We start from the raw sequence: 22,031 nt of genomic DNA, 5'->3' as shown, positions 1-22,031 counted from the left end.
CACACACACACACACACACACATACACACTCACTTGAATGTACATTCTCAACTTACAGCAGGGGTCTGCACTAGTGTCCAGTTCTGGGATCTGGCCCTGAATGGCTAGAGTCCAGCACAGTTTAGCAGCTCGCCTGCTTAGTTGTTCATTCCAAGTTCATTAGGTTTCAGGAGTGTCCACTCAGTGTGTCCAAAATGTTAAAAATTGTGTACCGTCATACTAAAGAGTACACAACATAGTGCTTAGTGTCAGCACAATTCAGCCTTTCCGGAAGATCAGAGAAGGGACATCACCAGCCTGTGCTGGATGTAGTCAGGCTGGTGATTCTGATGGTGTTTTCTGCAGGTGGGACTGATGGAGCTCATGTGGGGAGGGGTTTTGTTATTTAGCATGTAGCTTAGAGCCCCTGCCTCTCTTATTAGCTGTGATTCATGCATGGCAAGCAGGAGGGGGACCCAGCATGGAATGAGAGGCATTCAACTGGACAGGCTCTATCTCGCCCCCAGACTCTGAGTCAATCTCTTGCTTTCTTTCCTTCTCCCTCTCCCTCTCTTGGGTGTACACAGCTTGCCAATGTGGCTTGCCACAGAACCACAGCACGCTGGTGTTAATCCAAAACCACAATATGGCAGTGTGGTGTTACTCTCTGTTTCATTTATTATGGGCTGACCACATTTTAGTAGTTTAAACAACCATCCATACCTCTTTTAAGAGGCTAAAAATGTTTGCCTTATCATAATGCCTGTGTATTGCAAGAAATATCTCAATATTTCTTCTAAAATGAAAGGTACTCATAACGAGTTAATCACTTTTTTTTACTGCCCTGACAGCCTCTACTCACCTGGGAAGGATTTAAAACGGATGGTGGAACATTTCTCTAAAGATTTGATTGTATTTAGCCATGAGAGTATTTAGGTAACGATGCTCAGTTATTAGTTGTGGATCACAAATCTATCTCATAGGATAGAGCTAGCCAAATCACACCAGAGAACGTAGTGTCCTGCTTTACAGCCTAGCTAGTTTTATATCCTTCTATCCCATACATGGCATTGGGCATGGTGAACAAAGGCTCATATGTGACTGATCCAGAGGGTCACATTCAATTCGTCATAGCTTTTCTTTTGGAGATTGTACAAGGTACCTTCCAAATTGTCTGTACCTTTGGTGAACAATAACGTTCCTGTACAGTACATTTTCCGACAAGGTACAAAAATACAATTTCATTCCTTGTGAGTAGAATCAGTACAAAGGAACTGTCCAGATTTCCAGCAGCTTTAATAACAGTAAAAGGATTTGTACTCTTCAGTTGGTTGTGGAGTGTTATTTGGGTTCCTGTCAAGCATTTTGTAAAGTGTGATGTTACGAAGGGCTGGTTTGTTCTTGAGTTGCAGGTAGATCACGTACCTGGCAGCAGTCTTAAAGGGGCAAATTTGGTATGAGACATCTGCTCTCGTACTTAAATCTCAGACTGACGGGGATAAGTTTGATGTGGTTCTGAGAGGAAGAAGAGCTCATCCTCGTCCGTCTACCTTTTCATCCTGATATCATCAAAGCTCTGCAGGAGATCAGTAGGATTGGTACTACGCAGACAAATACACATTAAATACGCACTCTGGATTAGCCCTGTCTGACTGTCTCACTATTCTTGTCTGTCTCTTTTTATGACCCACACTTGGACTTCAATACAGCTGCACTTGTCAAGAAACCGAGATTTGCTAAAAATATAAAATGTTCTGTAGGGGGTTTTTCACCAGAGTCTGGGTTTTGTATCTTTTTTAATTAGATTCCACAGTCCACAGGTAATAGGGCACTAAACAGTGGTTTCACGTGACAAGACACAACAAATTTATAGATGTGTCTCAGTCAGAACCAAAAAATAAATGTTATGAGAGTATAATCTGATTGAATTGTAAAGATCAGCACATCTCTGGGACAGTGCATCTGCAGACAAAATAAAATTCTTTACTACGGTCATCACTGTTTTTACACAACATGTGTTTAAACAAGAAGATTATGTGAGCAGTACAGCAATGATCTGCACAGAAAAATCCCTTGTTTGGTATGGACCATTTTGAAAATGTGTTCCCATCTGCAGCGAACATGGAAGGAGGTAGAGAGACACAAGTTTGTCCATGATGTAGTTGTGGAGTGTTCACAAGTGTCCAAAAGGTTGAACTGAGGAACAATTATAACTGTTCCATATCAGACACAAGTCACCCAGGCATTGTCTTGAACAAGTGGTTTCCAACTCCCCTTCACATCGAACTAGTTTAGAACTGAGAAAACACCAAAATATGCAGGGCTGAAAATCACTGTGGTTATAAAAATAATTTGTCAGTGTAGCCATCGCCAATAATGCTGGAACCATTAACAGCATTTTCTACATGCCTATTGTGCATTGCCTGGCATCGACAACTCTGTCTCAACCATAGGTGTATTTGAGAGAGGTCCTGCTGTGTGTCTATAGTCTAGAGAATAAGGCAAGAGAAAGGCACTTACAAAAACAGAGATCACTCCTTACGTCCAGCCTTAGCCAATTATGGACTCTTCACTGCAAAAAAAAAAGTCTGTCTCTTCTGCCTCACTCTTTCCCTCCTCTCTCTGTACACAGCCTGGTACACCCTCCGCACCCCCACCATCACTGTGAATCCCGTCTCTGCCCAGTGCTCAAACGTTATCCTGTAACTACAAAGTGCCGGAGCTGGGCACAGACTGAGACAGAGGAAGCCCAGTAGTTCTCCGGCCTTTGATATCTCCAAGGCTGTACTTTCAAGGCTGCACTGTTATTAGCGTTACACAGGAAACACAGAGAGAGAGAAAAAAAGAGGGCACCTGGGTCCATCAGTGTGTGTCTATGTGTGTGTGTGTGTGTGTGTATCTTATGGAGAGATGAGTACTTTGAAGACCAGCCTTGAAAGTGGGGTATTGGCGATGAGAATGAGAGTCTCGAGAGCTCTTTGGGGAGGCAAGTTTAAGTGCAGCTGATCCATTTAGATGTGAAAAGCAGTATGTGATTGGCCAATGGAAGTCCAACTGACATCTTTCAGCCAGCATTTTGAACTATGGCTTTCCTTTGGGGGGAAATGTCGTCCTTTCCTAAGTAGCCTTGGACACGATTTGCCATAAGGCATCATGCATTACTGAAAGACAACCTCGTCTCTTGTTCCATTAGACATGGATCGATAGAGGACTAAGCACTAGATGCACCCCATTGATCTGTTTATTCTTTGTTTTCCCATCTAATACCAAACTGTTTCAGCAAGTGCAAGTTCAGGTTGCCTCTCTATTTTTAATCATCCAGTCTCATTCTCCATGTTACACTTCTTACTGGCAAGCATTACAAGTCTGCGTCAATCAATGGCAAACAGTCTTTATATGTCGCTTGCTTGGGATCTCTTCTTTTGGGATCGTATTGCACCTGACTCAAGCTGGTGGAACTTTAACACACACAGGTCAAAATGCCAAAGTGTGTTGAAACAAGCCTGAAGAAAAGAATGCTCAAACATTCCCGTCCTCCACCAGAATGTGGCTATTGTCCTCCTCCTCTCAGCGGGTAAACATTCGCTGAGGACAGGGTGCCGACCCGGAGGGGAGAAAAGGTTTTATAGCCTTATGTTGATGGCTGTTTGGTTAGTCCGACACACCCCCGGGCCAATGGATCCAGTATCCCCCTCTCAAGACAGTGGGTGGGGTGGGGTCTCCCTGGAGATCTTACCATACAAAAATCTTTTAGAGATCATTATCAACATTTCCTTCCAGTCTTTGTTGTTGTCTTTCTAGTTGTCTGCAAACTAACACATCTTCTTTTAGATAACTGTGGTTAAAGAGTATTGGATATCCAAAATATAGGTCTGATTTCTACTATAATTTTACAAGCCATGGCATCAAAAATATGTAATCCTGTACTCCAAACTTGACTTTATTTCTCGTATGCTTGGTTCAGTTTACCTTTTACCTTTTCTTTGTGAAAAGAAAGGGTTGTTGTGAAAAGAGGAAGACACTTGACAGATAATCTTTTCTAGTTTGGACAAGACCTGTTCCTTAACTGGTGGGTTGAATCAGGTGTATTTAGCAAGTGCAACCACACATTGTGCTGGACCCTGACCCTCAGGGACAAAGGTTCAGCAACCTGAACTAACTACTCACTAGTAGTCCATAGATTACATCCGTGAAAGTGAGGAACCATGCCATCCTTTCCACACAATAAGAGCATGGCCATCTGTACAGTCAGGCTTGGGTCCCAATGTTGTGCCAAAATCCTCCACTATGCAAGCAGGGCCTTAGCCTGTAAAGCCACTCATTGGATCTCCCAAATGTTGGCTAGTTTGTGGATTTGTTTTGCCTCAACAATCACTGTGCATGCCAAAATCCACTTAAATCCTGTTTTCATATGTCCTGTTCGCCAATGTTATGGCAACCACATTCGTGCACGCTACTGTATGTAGAATGAAGTACAGTATGCAGTTTGAGATAACTTTGTAGGAGGGCAAAGCATGTTCAGTAAGAAAAGAGCAGATTATTATCTGCAGTCGTCTTTTCTATCTTTCTCCTTCCGTTTGTATAGCATGCCCATATAGGCATATGAAAGTGACCTTATTTCGTTGCAACGTACTTCAAGTTTTTAATACAGTTAATGGTTAACAGGGCATTGTTAAACTCTTCAAGGAAAATGGTCACTGTTTGATGAGCCATTTGACCATGATGGAAAATGAATATTATTCTTAAGGTGGAGCAGGTAGGAGGTCCCAGGAGAGAGAGAAACCACGAAGCTCCCTACAGAGGGTTGAGATGTTTCTGTGACAAAGACTTGCTAATAATGATATAGCAACGTCAGTGAGGCATGAGTCCCAGACTATAGTTGGCAGGTCACTGCTGATGTGAACAATCAACCGTGTTCTCATGCATGCTGTTCACGTTTGAAGTTGTATTTGTTTGTGAAACAGGATGTGCTCCAGAGAAATCTAGGTAAAGGAGTCTATCTGAGAAGGGGCTTCCCGCATTAGCTATCCTGGATCAGGTAGCGTATCCTATGTCCTGTAAGAGGAACATGTTCAGGTGATTCCCTTAGGGATATGAGGACTGCGCTAGTCCTGTTACACATACATACACATAAAGGCTGTTTTGCAGACCTGGCAAAACCTGTGTGAGCTTGACTGTGGAAGAAGCTATGACTTAACTAGGAGTCTACAATTACCGGAGCTTGAAATTATAGTCTTATGTGGTCTCTGTCCTCTCATACTCCTTCTGTCGCTGTTTATTACATCAGAGATTGAATATTTTGTGCATGTATCCCTAATCACAGTCCCAAGCTTCTAGGTGAGAAGCTAAGGGGGTCCTAAGGACCCATAGGAGGAGTCCATTGCCAGTTTCAATTGCTGTCCCCTGTTTGATTGACACTCCATCTAATAATCATATTCAAGCCGGCGGCGGCTGAGCTCGCATGCACTCTCAACACTAATCTAAGCCAATCAAGTGCTTTTGCTATTTTATAGGCCCTGACTGGATGACTGGCAGCTGGAATTGCTAAATTTTCTATTTGAATCCATTGATCGTGTTTCAGGCTCCAGTCCCTATAACGCTTGACAACATATTCTCATATACACTACAATGAAATTACCTTTCATATACTCTCCAGTAAAAGGGATTCATAGGTCACTATTGAGTTTTAGAAAGGATCACTTGTCAGGAAATTGCAGATGACGTTAATATTGTAGTGTTTTACAAACTCAAAGTACCTCAGGAGGGTATCACATGAATCCATTATTACTTTGTTTGCTTGTTCACGTCCCAGAAAGCAAACTTTTGCGCTGTCCTAACAAAGATTTAATGCATTATTAGTGGAAATAGCCTTTGCTGAATCAAATTACTCCTTCCCAGCTTTGACTAATCCCCTTTTTGCCAATCATCTGATACAGAGACCAGTATCTCTTGTAAAAGATGGTCGCCCTGGCGGCAGTAAGACAGACTGTGCTGTGTATTGCAGATATGCCTCTTTTCTGCACCGCAGGGAGCAGTATGGTTTTAATAAAAAGTTAATTAGAAAGTCAGTTTAGAGGTTGGTGTGGGGTGGATATGGGTATTAAGATTGAATATGTTGAGCATATGCTGTGGGTGGTGGTTCTGCCACGGCAGGGCAGATATCGTGCTCAGGGACATAATAAGGCATTTGGGCTCCCGACCACACCACTATCAACCCACCTACACAGCCTTCCATTGGGGTTATGAGGCTTTGATTGTGCTGATGGTAATTGCAAATTAGAATTGGTAAAGCTGATGAATTTGGGATTTGGGTGGGTGAAAGCCTCTCCATATCTCAGTTGGACAGTTCTGACTCTGTTGGGGAGTACTGTACCCCTCCCTGCGTCACTATGGTGACAGGCACGTGGGACCCCCTCTGGTCAATTAGCAGTTGGAGTGGCCGAGGGTGTGTGGGCGCATACTGAAAAGGCTTCAGTGGGGAGGGGCCACACGAGGACGGCACAGGACACATGTTCATTAAGAACAGACATGCACAGTGTGAGCAAATTTGCTCATTATTTACACTTTTTTTTTCTTACCCCTCATTCCCTCTTTACTTTTTCTTTTAGAGATAGGCCTAGTGCCTGAATTGCTCACTTGGGTGAGTGTGTGAGAGTGAGATACCATATTTTGTTTGGCTGAGGGCAGACAAACAAAACACTGCCCTGTTTCTTTTGTTCTCCTTCCACTTGCTCTCCTTCATCATCCTCAGCCTCATGCATCTTACCCTGGAGTTGCTTTCGTTTTTGCAGAAGTTTCAGAAAGAATGAAGTCAAACTCTGGTGGAATCTGCATGAGACAGACCCATGCTTGGTTTCTCACTGTCTACAGCTCATCGTCCATGCACTTCTTTTGGTAAAACTTCAAAGCTCAAGTACAACTTAAAATCCCCCTTAGTTACATGGCTAACGTAGCTAAAAAGCAAGGGTTGCACAGAGGTATAAAAAAGTTTGGGCACCCCTGATAATAATCATTATAAAAGTTTGGGCACCCCTGATAATTATCATTATTTTACTTTGTAAATCATCAGCAATGGCATTTAAATGTATCATATTGCAGATGAACACAGTGATATTTTAGAAGTGAAAAGTGTTTATAAGATTTACAGGAAGTGTAACAAAATTAGGCAGGTGCATAAATTTGGGCACCCCAACAGAAACATGACATCAATATTTAGTAGATCCTCCTTTCACAGAAATAACAGCCTCTAAACACTTCCTATAGCTTCCAATGAGAGTCTGGATTCTGGTCGACGGTATTTTGGAACATTCTTTTTTACAAAACATCTCCAGTTCAATCAGGTTTGATGGTTTCTGAGCATGAAATAATATTCAGGTCTGGGGACTGAGATGGCCTTTCCAGAACGTTGTACTGATATTGACTGGAATCCATGCGACCCTCAACTTTAACAAGGTTCCCAGTCCCTGCACTGGCCACACAGCCAGGGGTCCCCAAACTTTTTCATACGACTGTATATACCAGACCAATTAGCTTGCTTCCTCTTCTCAGCCTTCCTTCAATTAGACTTGCTTATTTGGTTTCAGATGCTGTATGAACTGCAGCTTTCAGTAGGGACCTTCAAATAAAGTGTTACTGATCTTTCTGTCCTGTGTGGCAATGAAAGGACAGGGCTACATTGTTAAGACATTCCTGAGGCTACTGGAATGCAGGTATTAATGCAGGGTAATTAGACACAGCAAGGGAGGGAGTAAGGAGAGAGCGAGATGGAGTGGTAGAAAGAAAGAAGTATGATGTGGAATGGCAGAGAATGTGAAGATAGAAGGGAGTGATGGGAATGGCAGAGGAGGGCATGGGAGTGAGGAGATGAGGGAGTTGCTGATTTGTGTTCATATTGGTTTTGGGTTTATGGAGTTTCTTATTAACAGGTTGGCCGTGAAAATATATGTATGTGTGGGTTTGTTATTGTACATAGAATATTTGTAAGGACAGCCGAGAAAAAATGGCACTCTACAACAAACCAATAAAATTCTTTTGAATGTTTGAAATATTGCTCATCACCTGCAAAGTTAGCCTTAGGAGTTGCTTACATTTCCTTCTTCTCACAATCCAAGTAATCCCAAACACATTGAGTGATGTTGAGCTCTGGGCTGTGGAAAAAGGACTGTTTATCTGATCTTGACAGTTTTGGAGCTCTACCAGGTCTTGCATGGTTTTAAGTCCAAATGTCTTTTATTCTTTATTGATTTTTTTTAATAATGTTATGGAAACACCTTTTTTTACAAATTATTTTTTGTCTTTCCTCTTCTTAAGGCCAGTAGATTATCTCATATACAAATCTCATTAGACATATCTCCAGCAGGCTGACATTTTTTCCAGGTTGTTTGACTGGGAATTTAGCAAATAAAAGGTGGTCCTGGACAAAGTACAGTATATACAGTATAATATATATATGGATATTAATAATAAATAAATATAAGGGTGCGTCTATTTATACATATGTGGTACAAATGCATTACCCCAAGCATGTGTTTATTAAACACATTTGTAATTTATTAACATGTCCTTCAATGTTTGCTGCAAATGGTGTCGCCTTATTGCAAGTGTGTGTGTGTGTACACACTGGTCACTATCAAGTGTAGGCCATGTGAAAGATAGCATGTGAAAATGACTCAGGGTTCAGCTAGGGGTGGAATTTGGATTTAACTTGCAGTTAAAAATAGGAATGGCGACCGACTGGGAGGTCCTGCCACAGCGATATGACTGTACCAACTGGTGATGGGTGCTGCTATGGGTCAGTGGGTGGGTATGTGTGTGTGTATGTGTGTGTGTTAGTTACTGAGTACCTATGAGCTTAAGGGCATTAACTCTGGAGTGTAGTGCTACAAAATACACGATTTTGTGATAATGTCATTTGCAATTCTGATATTGCAGAAGACTGCAGTCTACAGTTCCAAATGGAAGTTTCTCTGGGTTCTTAAGGTAATAACCATAAACACTTTATGTCACATTATTGTTCATTGCCTAAACATACTGCAGTGGCAATGTGAAGTTTGATGAAAAATCGCAATTCTACTTTATATCATATTGTGCGGCCCTAGAGAAGGTTCGGCCTTCTGGTGTCTGTCTATGGCTGATGCCACAAACCCTGCTTTGCCAGCCAACTATGAGCTTTGCCACTTCTTCTAAATGCCAGGTGGCATCAAGCACCAGTGTGCCCTGGCGCCAATACAGCTGTCCTCCCCCCGCCACACAGAGGGTGGTATGATCCCTGTCAAAGTCAACCCCCCTTCACAAAGCCCTCATTGGCACTGTCATCTCTCAGGTGTAGCCAATCATCAAGGCTCATTTTTCCTCCACCCCCACTCTTCCAGATCCCTCTCCCCATCTGTTTGCTGTGTGTGCCCACCACTCGGGCGGCTCTGGGCTTGAAGTTACCCGCTGAAATTGCTGGGGAACGGTTCCTTTAACGCTTTCACCTGATCGAGTCCTCACAAGTGCAAAAAAGCAAAAAGCTGGCAGCCTGCACAAACACAATAGGAGCAGTTGGGAAACAGTTGGTCAGAAAATGAGACAGAGGGCCCCTGTCGCTTTGACTAGATGATACAATAACATATAAGTATAGGAGATGGGAAGCCTTGACCTCAAAATGATTTGTCCACAGGAAATGATTTAGTACATCATGAACTCTCGAAATGACACCAAGATTCAATTATTTACACACAGTTCAGAACTAAAATTCAAGGGACAACAAAATATACAAAATAAATCCAATACAAATATCAATAGTAGAAATTGCCTGAGTTAAACCAAACAATCAGGTACTGATAAGTAGGGAACTGCTTCTATACAGAACTATGAAGTCTTGAAAAACCTTTTTCATGATTAAAACATTCTTTATATTGTAAAGGTGTTCTTCAGATTGATGGAGAATTTGCGATAGACACTTCTATATAGCACCTTTCAGAAAAGGCTTCTATATGGCACTAAGAATAGTACTTCAAAAATGTGGGCCGCATAGAACCATGTATCGCAAATGGTGCTTTTTCATTGCATGGTACCTCTACTACTACTTTTTGGTACTTTTTGGTATATTTACACTACCACAGCTCCTCCCCAGAAATGCAGAAAGTGACATTGCAAACCACAGTCACTAATGGGATCACTGGACTTTGAAAACCACACCAACTGTGGAGGAAATGTTAATTCGCATTAGGGCTGGACACTAATTCAATATAATTATTTATTGTAATAAAACATTTTTCAATAACAATAATGATTTTTAAACTGATTTTTAATATTTCAGTATACATTATTTACAGCATCTGTCACTGTCTGATGGTCATTACAGGTCGCTGTCGTCGGTTCAGTGCCATTTAAATTTAGCTTAAAAATATAAATGTTGACAAAGCCAATAGGTTTATGTTTGATGGTGACGTCATGTTTCTTGTTTGTTCTGGAAGTTTTACAGTGGATTTCATTCTGTTCACATCAATATCGGAAATTATATCGTATCAACCTAAATTAAGAAATATATCATGATATAAATGTTGGCCATATCGTCCAGCCCTAATTCACGTGTTGTGTTGTTTTTTTGGACTGAACGCAGCTAAGCCATGCATCAGTTCAGACAGATCCGTATTGATTTTTTTGTTCCTTGTTACACCATCCAGCTCTTGCTGGACTCTTTTGTCGGCCACCAGTCCACAGAACATTTGTACCTTTTCAAAAGACCACAGCATAATTTTACAATTAGAGTTTGTGAGACAGATCAAAACTACGTTGGTCACTTGTCATGATTAGCTTTTTAAAAAACACACTTAAGTCCAAAATGTCATTTAAGGATGTGAATTTGAACTGCTCTGACACTGAGCATTTTAAATCAATCCACTCTGAATGACTGTGGTAATGTTATGACCGTTTAGTTGCAATGAATTCCCCGTAGTATCTTTTGTTTGTGTTGTAGATTCATTCCTTGAAGGCTGTTGTATTTATTTCAGCTTGGTGCTTTTTTCCTCTTTGGTTTCTTTGGTTTCTGTGGGAATAGAAGGGTGAACAGTTGTGCTGGATGTCTAGATGGAGTGGGAGAGGGGAAAGAAAGACAGCTGGACCCACTGCAGTCCAGATCAGCTTACACATGCAAGCCTGCACCCCTCTTTCTACTTTTCTCACTTGCTTTTTTCCCTTTTACTTCTGAATCTCTTGCTCACTTTTTGGACTGTAACATATTTCTATCTTCGTAGGGAATGTTCTTCATTTTATGACACACACACACACACACACACATACACACAATCTAGTGTGATGGATTATCGGTCAGTTGACTTCAGAACAGAGCCAAAAACAGAGTCTAAGCACATGCAGCTGACGATGAAACCGTAATTGCAGTCTAGGTCTGAAAAGTGCCCCAGGCAGTAAGTACACAAACACACACACACACACACACACAGGGTTAGATAGAGACACATTTTAAATGTGTGAGATCCCCAGGGGGGACACTCATTCAGGAAGTATGGAGCACTTCGCTTACGGAAAAACCTGCAGATGGAAGATGAGTGGAGAACTTCCATTGTCTCAGATAAGGGTTGGATGATATGACGAATTTAACAATGATATTTGAATATTAGTGCAGTTTATACTTAAGCAACAGATAGTGGTAGCCAACAGAATGTGCTGTTTAACATGGAACAGGGACAGCAGGATATAACTGCTGAATTATTTAAGGTGGAACCAAGACAACAGCATGTAAAAATAAAACTGAATATAAGAAACGCATTTCATTTGAGTTTTTCCACTTTTGCAGCCACTAGTCCAGTGCACAACTGAACGAATGATAAGCAATTTTCCCAAAACGTTGCAAAGAATATTTGTAAACATAGTTTTGTATTATTTTTATATTTAGCTTATGGAGTCATCTCACGTGAAATGAAGAATCAGATTGCTTTGTACTCGCTGGATGAAGCTTATGCACCATAACCACGACACGGGGGAGGCCATGTGGAAAATATGTTTAGTAAAGAATCTTTCAAACAGCCAGGCCACTAGATGTCAGTATGATGGCTGTTTCAGAATGTGAAAAAGAGTCATCTCAGAAATTGACAGATCAGTGCTGCAGGTCAGGCACAATCTTATAGAACTTTACTACTGAATCTATGCTCTGTTTGAGTATTTGCTTAAAGAATAATAATTAACTACAGTTTTTACTAAGTGACTAGTTTTGAGTGAAATGATACAGTTACTGTGTGAATGGTAATGTTATGTTAATTATTACAAAGAGTAGAAACAAGTCTGTATAGGCAAGTGTTTTCCAAACGGCAGCCATCTTCACAAAGCAACATGGCAGTTATTATTTTGATCACACAATACAAGGTTCCTATATTTAACACAGTCTAAGAAGAATGGCATGCATTGTGCATTTACTGAAGGCATGAATGTCATCCACACACATCCTGTCTTGTGTTATATCCCTGGAAGCCCTGTATCTGTATTTACAGGCTGTCTATAATCACTATAAATCTATCTTATATGTCTGTATAGTATATCAGTGTGAGTCAGTGTCATCACTTGGACTTAGAGACTAGTGCACTCTTCTGTACTGTACTGGCACTAAACAGTATTACAGTTTAGTTTAAACAGTGTTTCAGATGATTGTTTGAAATTTTCAGTTTGTTTGTGTGTGCGAGTGTGTGTTTTATTTATGTTCATACATTCCCATTTATATAATTTATTGCAGTACAGAACTCGAGTCTCATTCATATGATTCATAAGGAGCTAGTTCACATAGAGATTTAAAGAGAGAATACACTGAGACTCACACGCGGTATGTAGACCCTGAGGCTGTGACCTGTGTGTGTGGGATATATGGACTACAGGAAGGAGGAGGGGAGTTAAACCATGTCCAGAGAGGTATGAGAGAGAGAGAGAGAGAGAGAGAGAGAGAGAGAGAGAGAGAGAGAGAGAGAGAGAATGAAAACGAAGGGGTAAAAACGGGTGCAGAGAGACCATCTGTCACAGAGAGATGGGGGCAGAGGGGATGGATGAGGGGTGTCGAGGACAAGAGTGAGCACTATATCAATATATATTTTAATATATATTATACAATTAAAATGATCCCAGTATTATACTAGTGCTGGGCGATATGAGCGCAAATCAATATCACGATTAATTTAACATATTACCACGATTACGATTAATGAACGGTTATTTTGGGCGGCACGGTGGAGCAGCAGGAAGCGTCGCAGTCACACAGCTCCAGGGACCTGGAGGTTGTGGGTTCGATTCCCACTCCGGGTTACTGTCTGTGAGGAGTGTGGTGTATTCTCCCCGTGTCTGCGTGGGTTTCCTCCGGGTGCTCCGGTTTCCTCCCAAAGTCCAAAAAAAGCACACGTTGGTAGTTGGATTGGCGACTCAAAAGTGTCCGTAGGGTTGTGTGTGTGTGTGTGTGTGTGTGTGTGTGTGTGTGTGTGTGTGTGTGTGTGTGTGTGTGTCTGTGTTGCCCTGTGAAGGACTGGCGCCCCCTCCAGGGTGTATTCCCGCCTTGCGCCTGATGATTCCTAAATTGGATAAGCGGTTACAGATAATGGATGGTTACAGATGAATGAATGAACGATAATTTTTTTATTGTGTTTTTGACCCTCTTTCTTTCGCATTAGCCGCTCAAGTCGCTTGGTCAGCCTCAGCATTTAGGTTGCTTCCATGTGGCAGATAGGGGGCAGAACCACGTGACTACAGCTTGGTAGCATGGTTTTAAAGGGACAGTACATGAACACACAGTGGGGACATAACAGAATAAAAATAATGGATATAATTAACATAGACAAGATTATGTCCATTAGAAGTTCTGAACGTCGATTTCGATTAATTGCCCAGCCCTAGTTTGTCATGTTAAAATCTCCACAGGTTGTATATTCTGCACAGACAAACAGGACAGGATTTAAGACCTTCTGGAGCAGCTGCACATGAATCTAATATCCTCGTGCTCATTGGCAAGTGTCTGCCAGATTCATATCAAGCCCGCAGAGTCGGACCATGTGACTGGAGCTGTGGAACTGTGTGTGTTTACGTCTGCATTCGTTGTTGTGGATATTCTTCAGGCATCGCTTTTGTCCTGAAGCAAACAGGAGTGCGTGACCCGTATAATTTTTTGTTTGATGACTGCTCTTATCTGCTTCACATGCTTCACATACCTCTGCACTTCTTATCAGACGCTCCTGCTCTTATTAGAGCTTCTTATTAGAAGCTGTTCTAGATCAGAACGGACGGCGGCGTCTAAAAGAGTGTGGGAGGAAACAGTAGCTTTCGTCTCTTCCTCTCCTCTTCTCGTCCGTCACTTTTATCTCTATTTTATCAACTACTAGTCTCCAACTTCACGTACGCTCATGCATTCTCTCTGTCTCTCTCTCTCTGTCTGTCTCTCTCTCTTTCTCTCTCTCTCTGTCTCTCTCTGTCTGTCTCTCTCTCTCTCTGTTTTTATATACATTTGCTTCTTTCTCTCTCATACTTTCTCTTTTGTAAATATTCACTCTCCTGTGCCTGCTTTCTCTCTTCTCCCTTTTTTCATTCATTGACTAATTTGTTGTTCTTTCTTTCTTTCTTTCTTTCTTTCTTTCTTTCTTTCTTATGCCTCTGTCTCTCACCCTCGTCCTCATATGTTCAAGGATCTGTCCAGTCTGCCAGTTGAGACGGAGGGGCAGCTGGTGCCAGCTTTACAACCCCCACCCCACCCCCGTTCCTCCTTGTTTCCCAGCTATAGATTATATTCCCCAACTACCACAGCTTCATAGTTTTAGCTTTTTATTAATTAAAGACTTCATATTTACAGAATTACTCAATTTAACTACATTTTTGACAGTTTAGTTGCCAAATGCTGTTACTGTGATAGTTCCATTGGGATGACTGTGCGGAGAACAGTGTACAGTGTTGGTTCTGTGTTTCTATAGCACAGTAAAACTGATTTGGGAAAAGTTAACATAGTAATAGTGTTAACACCAAGATTAAAATGCAAAGAAGCAAGTTATATTTAGGTCAGACATGCGGACATGATGGTGATTATTATCACATTCCTTTCTCTTTCTCTTTCTTTTAAACAACATTTCTTTGTCTTTGTTTTGCTGCTTTTACCAAACTGACATTCACTAAATACGTCACAGATAAGTCACTACATAAGTCCATTGAACACACACACACAGATTGTGTGATCCCAATACACATGAAACAACATGAGAAGTGACCATGGCTAATGCCAAGAGTCCACCATGAGGGTGTAAAGCCCTCCAGAGACAAGCAGTGCAATAGTGATACTGCCTTCTGTGGAGGGATGAGCACGGTCCACCATCCTGTACTTTTGAGATGAGTTGAGGGGTGGTCCAGCATCAGAATCTGACCAAACTACTGCTCTTGTGGCCACCATCAAATCCTTACCGCATTGTTCCAACATCTAGGAGAGGAGAGGCTGTTACTGCGGCAAAAGTGGGGGAAGAAAACTCTCTGTTAGTACCTTTGAAGACATTCTGGTGACCAAATGTTTGTCTATGTGGTGTATTAGCACTAGCTTTCCTAGTTTGAAACCCTTAAACAGGGTTTGTCTGGTCTGAACGGCAGCAGGAATGATACGGGCCGCTTTGTCACTCCTCTCTGTTTTATTCTTTCTCTCCACCTCCCTTCTTCCCTTTGATCATTTTATGGGGTTGACTTCCTTTGTTCTTTCTTTCCAGTTTTGCTGGACGGTCGTTATGTTTTGTTATCTGTGAAAGGTTTCTCGTTGCTTTCCTTGTCTGGGAGACATCTGTAGCGTCTTACTCACTGATGCTGTCACAGGAACTCCGACTGTCTGTGGACGTTGAAATCAGCATCTTTATCTGTTTATCTTCAGCGTTTGCGTGTGTCCTGCGCCCATCAGGGCACTAGTATGGGGGCATTTGGAGTGATTAATAGTCTCCTTGTCGTCTTGTTAACACTGGACGCTCCTCCTGACCTTGACTGCGTGTTGAAGGTTGAGGTTGTCATTGGTTACTAGACTGACCTTGTTAATACACTGTCTGCAGCGAGGGGGTCCTGGGAGAGGCCGATTTGATTAAAGCTCCCTTTGGGTTACTTGTTAGCGCTGGTGAATGACAGCATGTGTCATATATATGGAGACAGACATCTTTTTTATTGTTTCCCAAAATCCACTTACACAGTGTGTGGGTTTATGTCGCCAAAGTAGTTGTAATTCATTGTACATCAAAGGTTTTGTGTTTCTAATGGTCAGTTATATTTAAACAGGCCTTTAAGTCTAATATAATAATACTATTACAACTACTACTACTAATAATACAAGTTTGTTAGATTTATTTACCACTTGTCACAAACCCAAGGTAGCTTTACAATGTTGGAAAAAATTAAAACAATTCCGTGGTCTCTATCCTGATAGTCTGTCCCCTGTTGGTTTTTATTTAGAAGGTAGAAGCTGAAAGGTGCTGAATAAAATATAAAATGTCAGGAAAAACTAACCTTCTGATACTGTGGAGGATTACAGTGATCAATACACTTCCAAACAGCCAACAACAGTACAACATTTAATACTTTACCACATCTGCAAGTTTAATTATTCTCACCCCTCTGCATCAGTTCAGTGTGAAAGGGTAGGTACAGCACTGTAAATCCATTGGTCAGTCATAGTAAAGGTCTGCATGATTGTGACATCCTTTGGAAGACTGTGGTAATCAGTGTGACTCCTGACAGCCTTGAACAGCACATTGTTTAATCGAGTCACTCACATTTTCCACTGCACTCATTATAACTTCACTTGGCTGAGTGGAAAAGCCAAGCATGAAGAAGGTGAAACAGGCTTTTTTTTTTAGATTGGTTTCAACTTGTGGAGGTGTAAAGAACAGTTTTTATTTTTAAAACTGCTTTCAGGGAAACTTGGAAAATGTATTTTTCATGACATAAGCTTTGTAAGTGTCATTGTGAGAGTTCTGCGAGCCTGGGGGCTGAAAAGCATGCCTGCAGGTTATACATTTACACGAAGGCGTGCCAGTGCTATGTGGAAGAATGCTGGTATGTGTGTTGAGAAAGAAAGGGACAAAGAGTATGAACAACAAGGAATGTAGTAATGACAGAGTATGAGAACATCTAAAAGGGGATTTCTGAGTGACAATGAAGGGGTTCCATATTCGTCTTACAAAAAGAAACTGTAGATTTGTGTAATCTTCATATTTTAACTCCAAACTCATGGATTGTGTGTCCACATTCAATGCTGAGTGACACATTTTCAACAGCTGTGTCTGTATGTGTGTGTGTGTGTGTGTGTGTGTGAAAGGTGACATGGATTCCATAAATGTTCCCACCACCACTGACCTCCTACTTTTTACCAGCAGTAATTTAATCGCACTTTAAGCGTTTTGCTCAGTACATGACCTAGGAATTCCCAGTTGTACTTTGTGAGCTACTAGAATGTGAAAATGTGTTAAAATGAAAGGCCGTAAAATTCAGAGGGTCTTTTCTCACTATTTGTTCATGTGCTGGAAAAAGTTCTGGTGCTTGTACGTATCAGTGGCTCAGTAAATGGGAAACAAACTAAGCGGCTCGGCCTGAAATGTCTCAGGCTTTTAAGCTGAGCCACAGCTGAGATAAACAGCATCTGTAGGCAATATGTTGTTTCTTGTTTTTTCTGACAGTTTTACACTATTTCAGACTTATTATGTAAATTAAGTTGGAACTGACTCTGAATAATGTTCATGAAATAAACACATATCGAACACGCTATAAAACTAAATTGAGTTACAGATGAGTTTCTGTAGTAATTCAAACAGTGAATGAAAACGTTCAGACGTTCAAACATATCATTCCACCTTAAAAGATACGGAGCTGAACTTGTTGTGTTCTCCCTGTGATTACGTGGGTTTCCTTTGGCGCTCCTGCTTCTTCCAACAATCCAAAGTGGTAAATTTATTATGCAATATTGTCCACCAGTGTGATGTAACTGCATGAGTGAGATGGACTGGAACTTGATTGCAGCCCTTGTTTTCAATTGTTGTCTTGTCCCTTGAAACTAGAATGAGTAGTGCTACAATGTGTAGTGCTCAAAGACTTCCCTTACGAAATGGAAACAATTCTTCAAGAGCATGGTACGTCATGAGAACATAAAAAATGGTAGTGCTTCTGCTGTGTTCTGTTGCCAGTCTGCAGTGATATCAGAGCTTCTAGATTTTAACATAGCTTAAGGAAGTGCATCATACCTTCAATAGTATTTCTCTCTATAACATGAAGCTTAATTCAGCTGTTTCTTGGGTAGCCATTTTTTAAATTCATTTTGTTTCGAAGGGAATTGCTTCAGAATCAGCAGAAAGACATCTGCAAACTACTAGTGATAGTTATTATTATTACTATTTTGCTTGTTATGAAAGAAAGGGACATAATGCATTGAATCTGTATTAAACTAAAATAATGCAATGTTTAGCACAGTTTTTAAAGGAGATAATGCTGACATTGTTTGGTCGCTTACACCACCATCATGCCAGTGTCTCATAGGCCTTTGTTTGAAGTGTGTCCAGGAAAAATCTCAGTTTCAAGAGATATAGCCCGTCCCTCTGTCCTACTCCTCTTTCCCAGCTGACTTGAGACACTCCTAGCCCTAGCCTTATTGGAGGGGTATGGCTAAATGTTGAAAAGGGTAAGGTAAAATGAGCTTTATACCCCTCTAGTCCATGCTTGACATAGGAACTGTAAGTTTAGCCTAAACCAAAGAGTCCCAGTACAGTTCTGTGTTTTTCTATGGAGGACAATTCAATGTTTGAGTCCAAGATGGCAATTTGACCTTTTAACTAGCTATATATATATTTTATATAAAATTGTTTTAAGGAGGATATTTAAGAAGAAGCATTTATAATGTAAACCTATGTGTATTCAGAAGTGGCTTGATCGCTCTCGCTGGTTCTCTTTGCAAAGGCACTTGTTTTGAAGTGAACTGAAGTGAATAGGAAAGATTTTCAAGTTGAGAACCGGTGCCAACGATGATATCATGGTGAAAATGATTCTGTGTGAAAGAACTGCCTCCTGTGCTCACATTCCTCCACCTTAAAGGCTGTTTTTGAGGTCTTTTTTCTCCAGCTATTCCAGGTAATCACCACCACCCCTTCTGCTCCCCCATCACTCATCTAACCCACCCTCAGCCCACCAAAGGCTGCTCGTGTTCAGACGTGCTGCTGCTGTGTTTCAACACATTCCACACAAAGCAGACTAGCGTACAGCTCAGAAAGACCATATTTGACTTGTCTTCCATTGTTCTTCTCTTCTCTTCTCTTCTGTATTTGTTTCCTCACTTGTCTTTTCTTTTCTTCGATTGATTTTTCATTGAATCTGTTTTCTTATTTTTTATCTTCTATTCACATGAGCTCATCTATATTCTTCTCTACAATCCTCTTTTCATTTTCACCATTTTTCTCTTTTATGTTTGCCTTGCTTTATTTTTGTATAGTGTTTGCCCGTCAGATTGGATAACACCTCTGTGTTTCACATGACAAAGTGTTTATTCTATTCTTTACGCTACATAAATGATCTATAAACTATCTATTCTGCTTGGAATAGATTTTATCTTGTTAAGAATCATCTATTCTCATCCCTCTTCACAGGATTATTCAGTTGCCATATTGTAAAATCTGGGAGTGAATCGTGCTAAGGTCATTCTGTTTCTTTTGTGTATATTGAATGGACAAAAATGAACAAGCCCACCCCCCCACCCCCAACTTCTCACACAATACTGCCTTTGAAGTCTTCATTCTGAATGCACCCCTGTGGCCTACAGCTCTCTTCAAAACGAAGCCCTATTCCGACACATCAGTTCTGACCTGTCTCTGATCTGACCCCACCTGAGACCACTCTACCACCCCTGCACCTCCTCCTCTTCGTTGCACTCTTTCCCTCTTCCTCAATCCACCCCTGTCTTCTTATTACATGTCCAGCAAAGACAATTACTCTCCACCTGTCAGAATTGACATCCCACTTGCGTTTGTCTACGCCCTTTAGATTACGGTCATTCCCCACTTAAATGGAACTGTGTTTGTATATATATGTGTATGCGCGTGTGTGTGTGTGTGTGCTCTCTTTGCATGCCTGATCATGAATATGCAGATTGTATTTACGCCAAGCGTGTCAATGCCAGACTGATACGATATCACAATATCACATTTTCAGGAATTCAGAAATGCAGATTCCTTTGGAGTCAGTGCCTGGTTGTTTTACAATTTTATTTTTCTGAAGAAATCCAGTAAAATCTTGCAGCTATCGTGATTTGATAGGGATTTCTCTTTCTGCGGTTCATGAATATGTAAATGCTGCTGACCCTGTTATGATGGAAAGGGCAGATGTGTGTTTGTGTGTGTGTGTTGACAGAGCAGGACAGGGCAGGTGGGTTGTAATAACAGCCATTAGACTGGAATGTTCCACATTAGCAAACAGCACAGTGCCACCATTTTGAATTGTAGTGTATAAGGCAAATGAGACTGGAGTTGGCCAAAGAAAGAAATATTTTCTTTGAAAAATCTCTTTAAAACGAATAAAATTTAATTTATTTTAGAGATAGACGTTAGCTCCCACATTCACTGCCTCCACTGTCTATAGCTCAACTGCTGGCTCTTTTCCACTGCATGGACCTAACTCCACTCGGCTCAGCTCAGCTCTTTGGTTTTTGACTAGGCAAATCTGGTCCCTCGTCCCTGAAACCAGGTACTTTGTTAGTTTCTGCTCACGCCTGGTTCGAAGCGAGCTGAGTAGGGACTAAACGTGATGTGAAAACCTCGCAGAGCACTGATTGGCCAGAGAGACTTGTACAGTAACGATCACATTTGTTTTATCCCACTTTTAACACCCGCTCGTAAAGTTGTGCTATGGTCTTTTGAAGAGGTTCAAAAGTTCCTTGAAAAGGTGGCTTGATCTGTGAGAATTTGGGTGCTTATAGACAATGAATGAATGAATGTTAAACAGACACAACGAGTGTGGAGACATTAGGCCCATCACAATAACTGCATTACCAACTTATTGTAGCGTATTTGGACATTAACGTAATACTTTTTTCGAACCACAATATCGCCCATTGTGTTTAGACTTGACCTGTGACCTATGTTCACATAATAATGTCACCAACATTTCAGCCGCTCGCTCTGTTCTGTTCTCTTCACTTGTTTTCTCTGGTCTCTATTCAGAAGTCATTATGTGGATTGTTTAAAAAACAGTGCTTTTTATTTTGTTGATATTTATTCATTATTTTTGACATTTTTTTATATTCTGTGTTATAATTAAGGCCCCCGAACTGTGGTAACTTGTGGGAAAGGGGTACACTATGTCCCTTTTACCAAGGACATTTCCAACATTGTTTCTTCAAGTTTCTGCCCTAAAAGTGCTTATGTAGAGTGTAGCTTATTAAGATTTACTTCTAAATGCACCGTGACAAGGCAGTTTTACTAAAGTTTTGACCAAAACATCTCTGTCTACAGATGAATACACCATTGCTGTAGAATGTGAGTCGGCATGATTACAACAAGTGTGATGATAGTTGCTTTCCTTTTAAGTCGTTATGGAAAAACGTAGCTGAAACTAGAACATGTACAAACACATGTACACATCTTCACCCACCTTCCCCTTCATACTTCTCCGGCTCCTGGCTTATGTGTAGACAACCGTTATCATCCTGTCTGTCTTCAGCTGTTAGCACACCTGTCACACACACGTGTCACTCAGAGTATGTGTGTGTGTGTGTGTGTGTGTGGAATCCAGTGGCAGTCACATATCAGTGGTTGTGTTTGGAATTCACTTTGTTTGAACTATCTGAAATTCCAATTGCATCAAGGCCTTTTTGTACAGTGACCCTGCCACAGTTCAAACAAAGCCAGAGTGGGATGATTGTTTTTGTAGAGTGCTATCTCTGTGACTGTACGACATTGGGCTCAGAGTTAAGATTCTGATGTCTTTTCTACTCTACCACTGACCCAGTGATCTGCACGTGCTTAGGTTATGGTGCTTGTCATGACATTAGAATCTGGACAAAAATACATAGTTAACATTCATTTTATTTCCAG

At 41.1% G+C, this 22,031-nt stretch overlaps 1 protein-coding gene across 2 annotated transcripts in view; it reads left to right on the top strand.

Annotated features, from left to right (window-relative positions):
- bcam (basal cell adhesion molecule (Lutheran blood group)) overlaps window positions 1–22,031 on the top strand; it is a 74,957-nt gene that overhangs the window by 4,664 nt on the left and 48,262 nt on the right. The gene's annotated exons all lie outside the window — the stretch shown is intronic.

The sequence above is a fragment of the Hoplias malabaricus genome, chromosome 10 (assembly GCF_029633855.1).
Source record: "Hoplias malabaricus isolate fHopMal1 chromosome 10, fHopMal1.hap1, whole genome shotgun sequence".
Taxonomy (NCBI): domain Eukaryota; kingdom Metazoa; phylum Chordata; class Actinopteri; order Characiformes; family Erythrinidae; genus Hoplias; species Hoplias malabaricus.
This window is presented reverse-complemented; position numbering and strand designations above follow the sequence as displayed.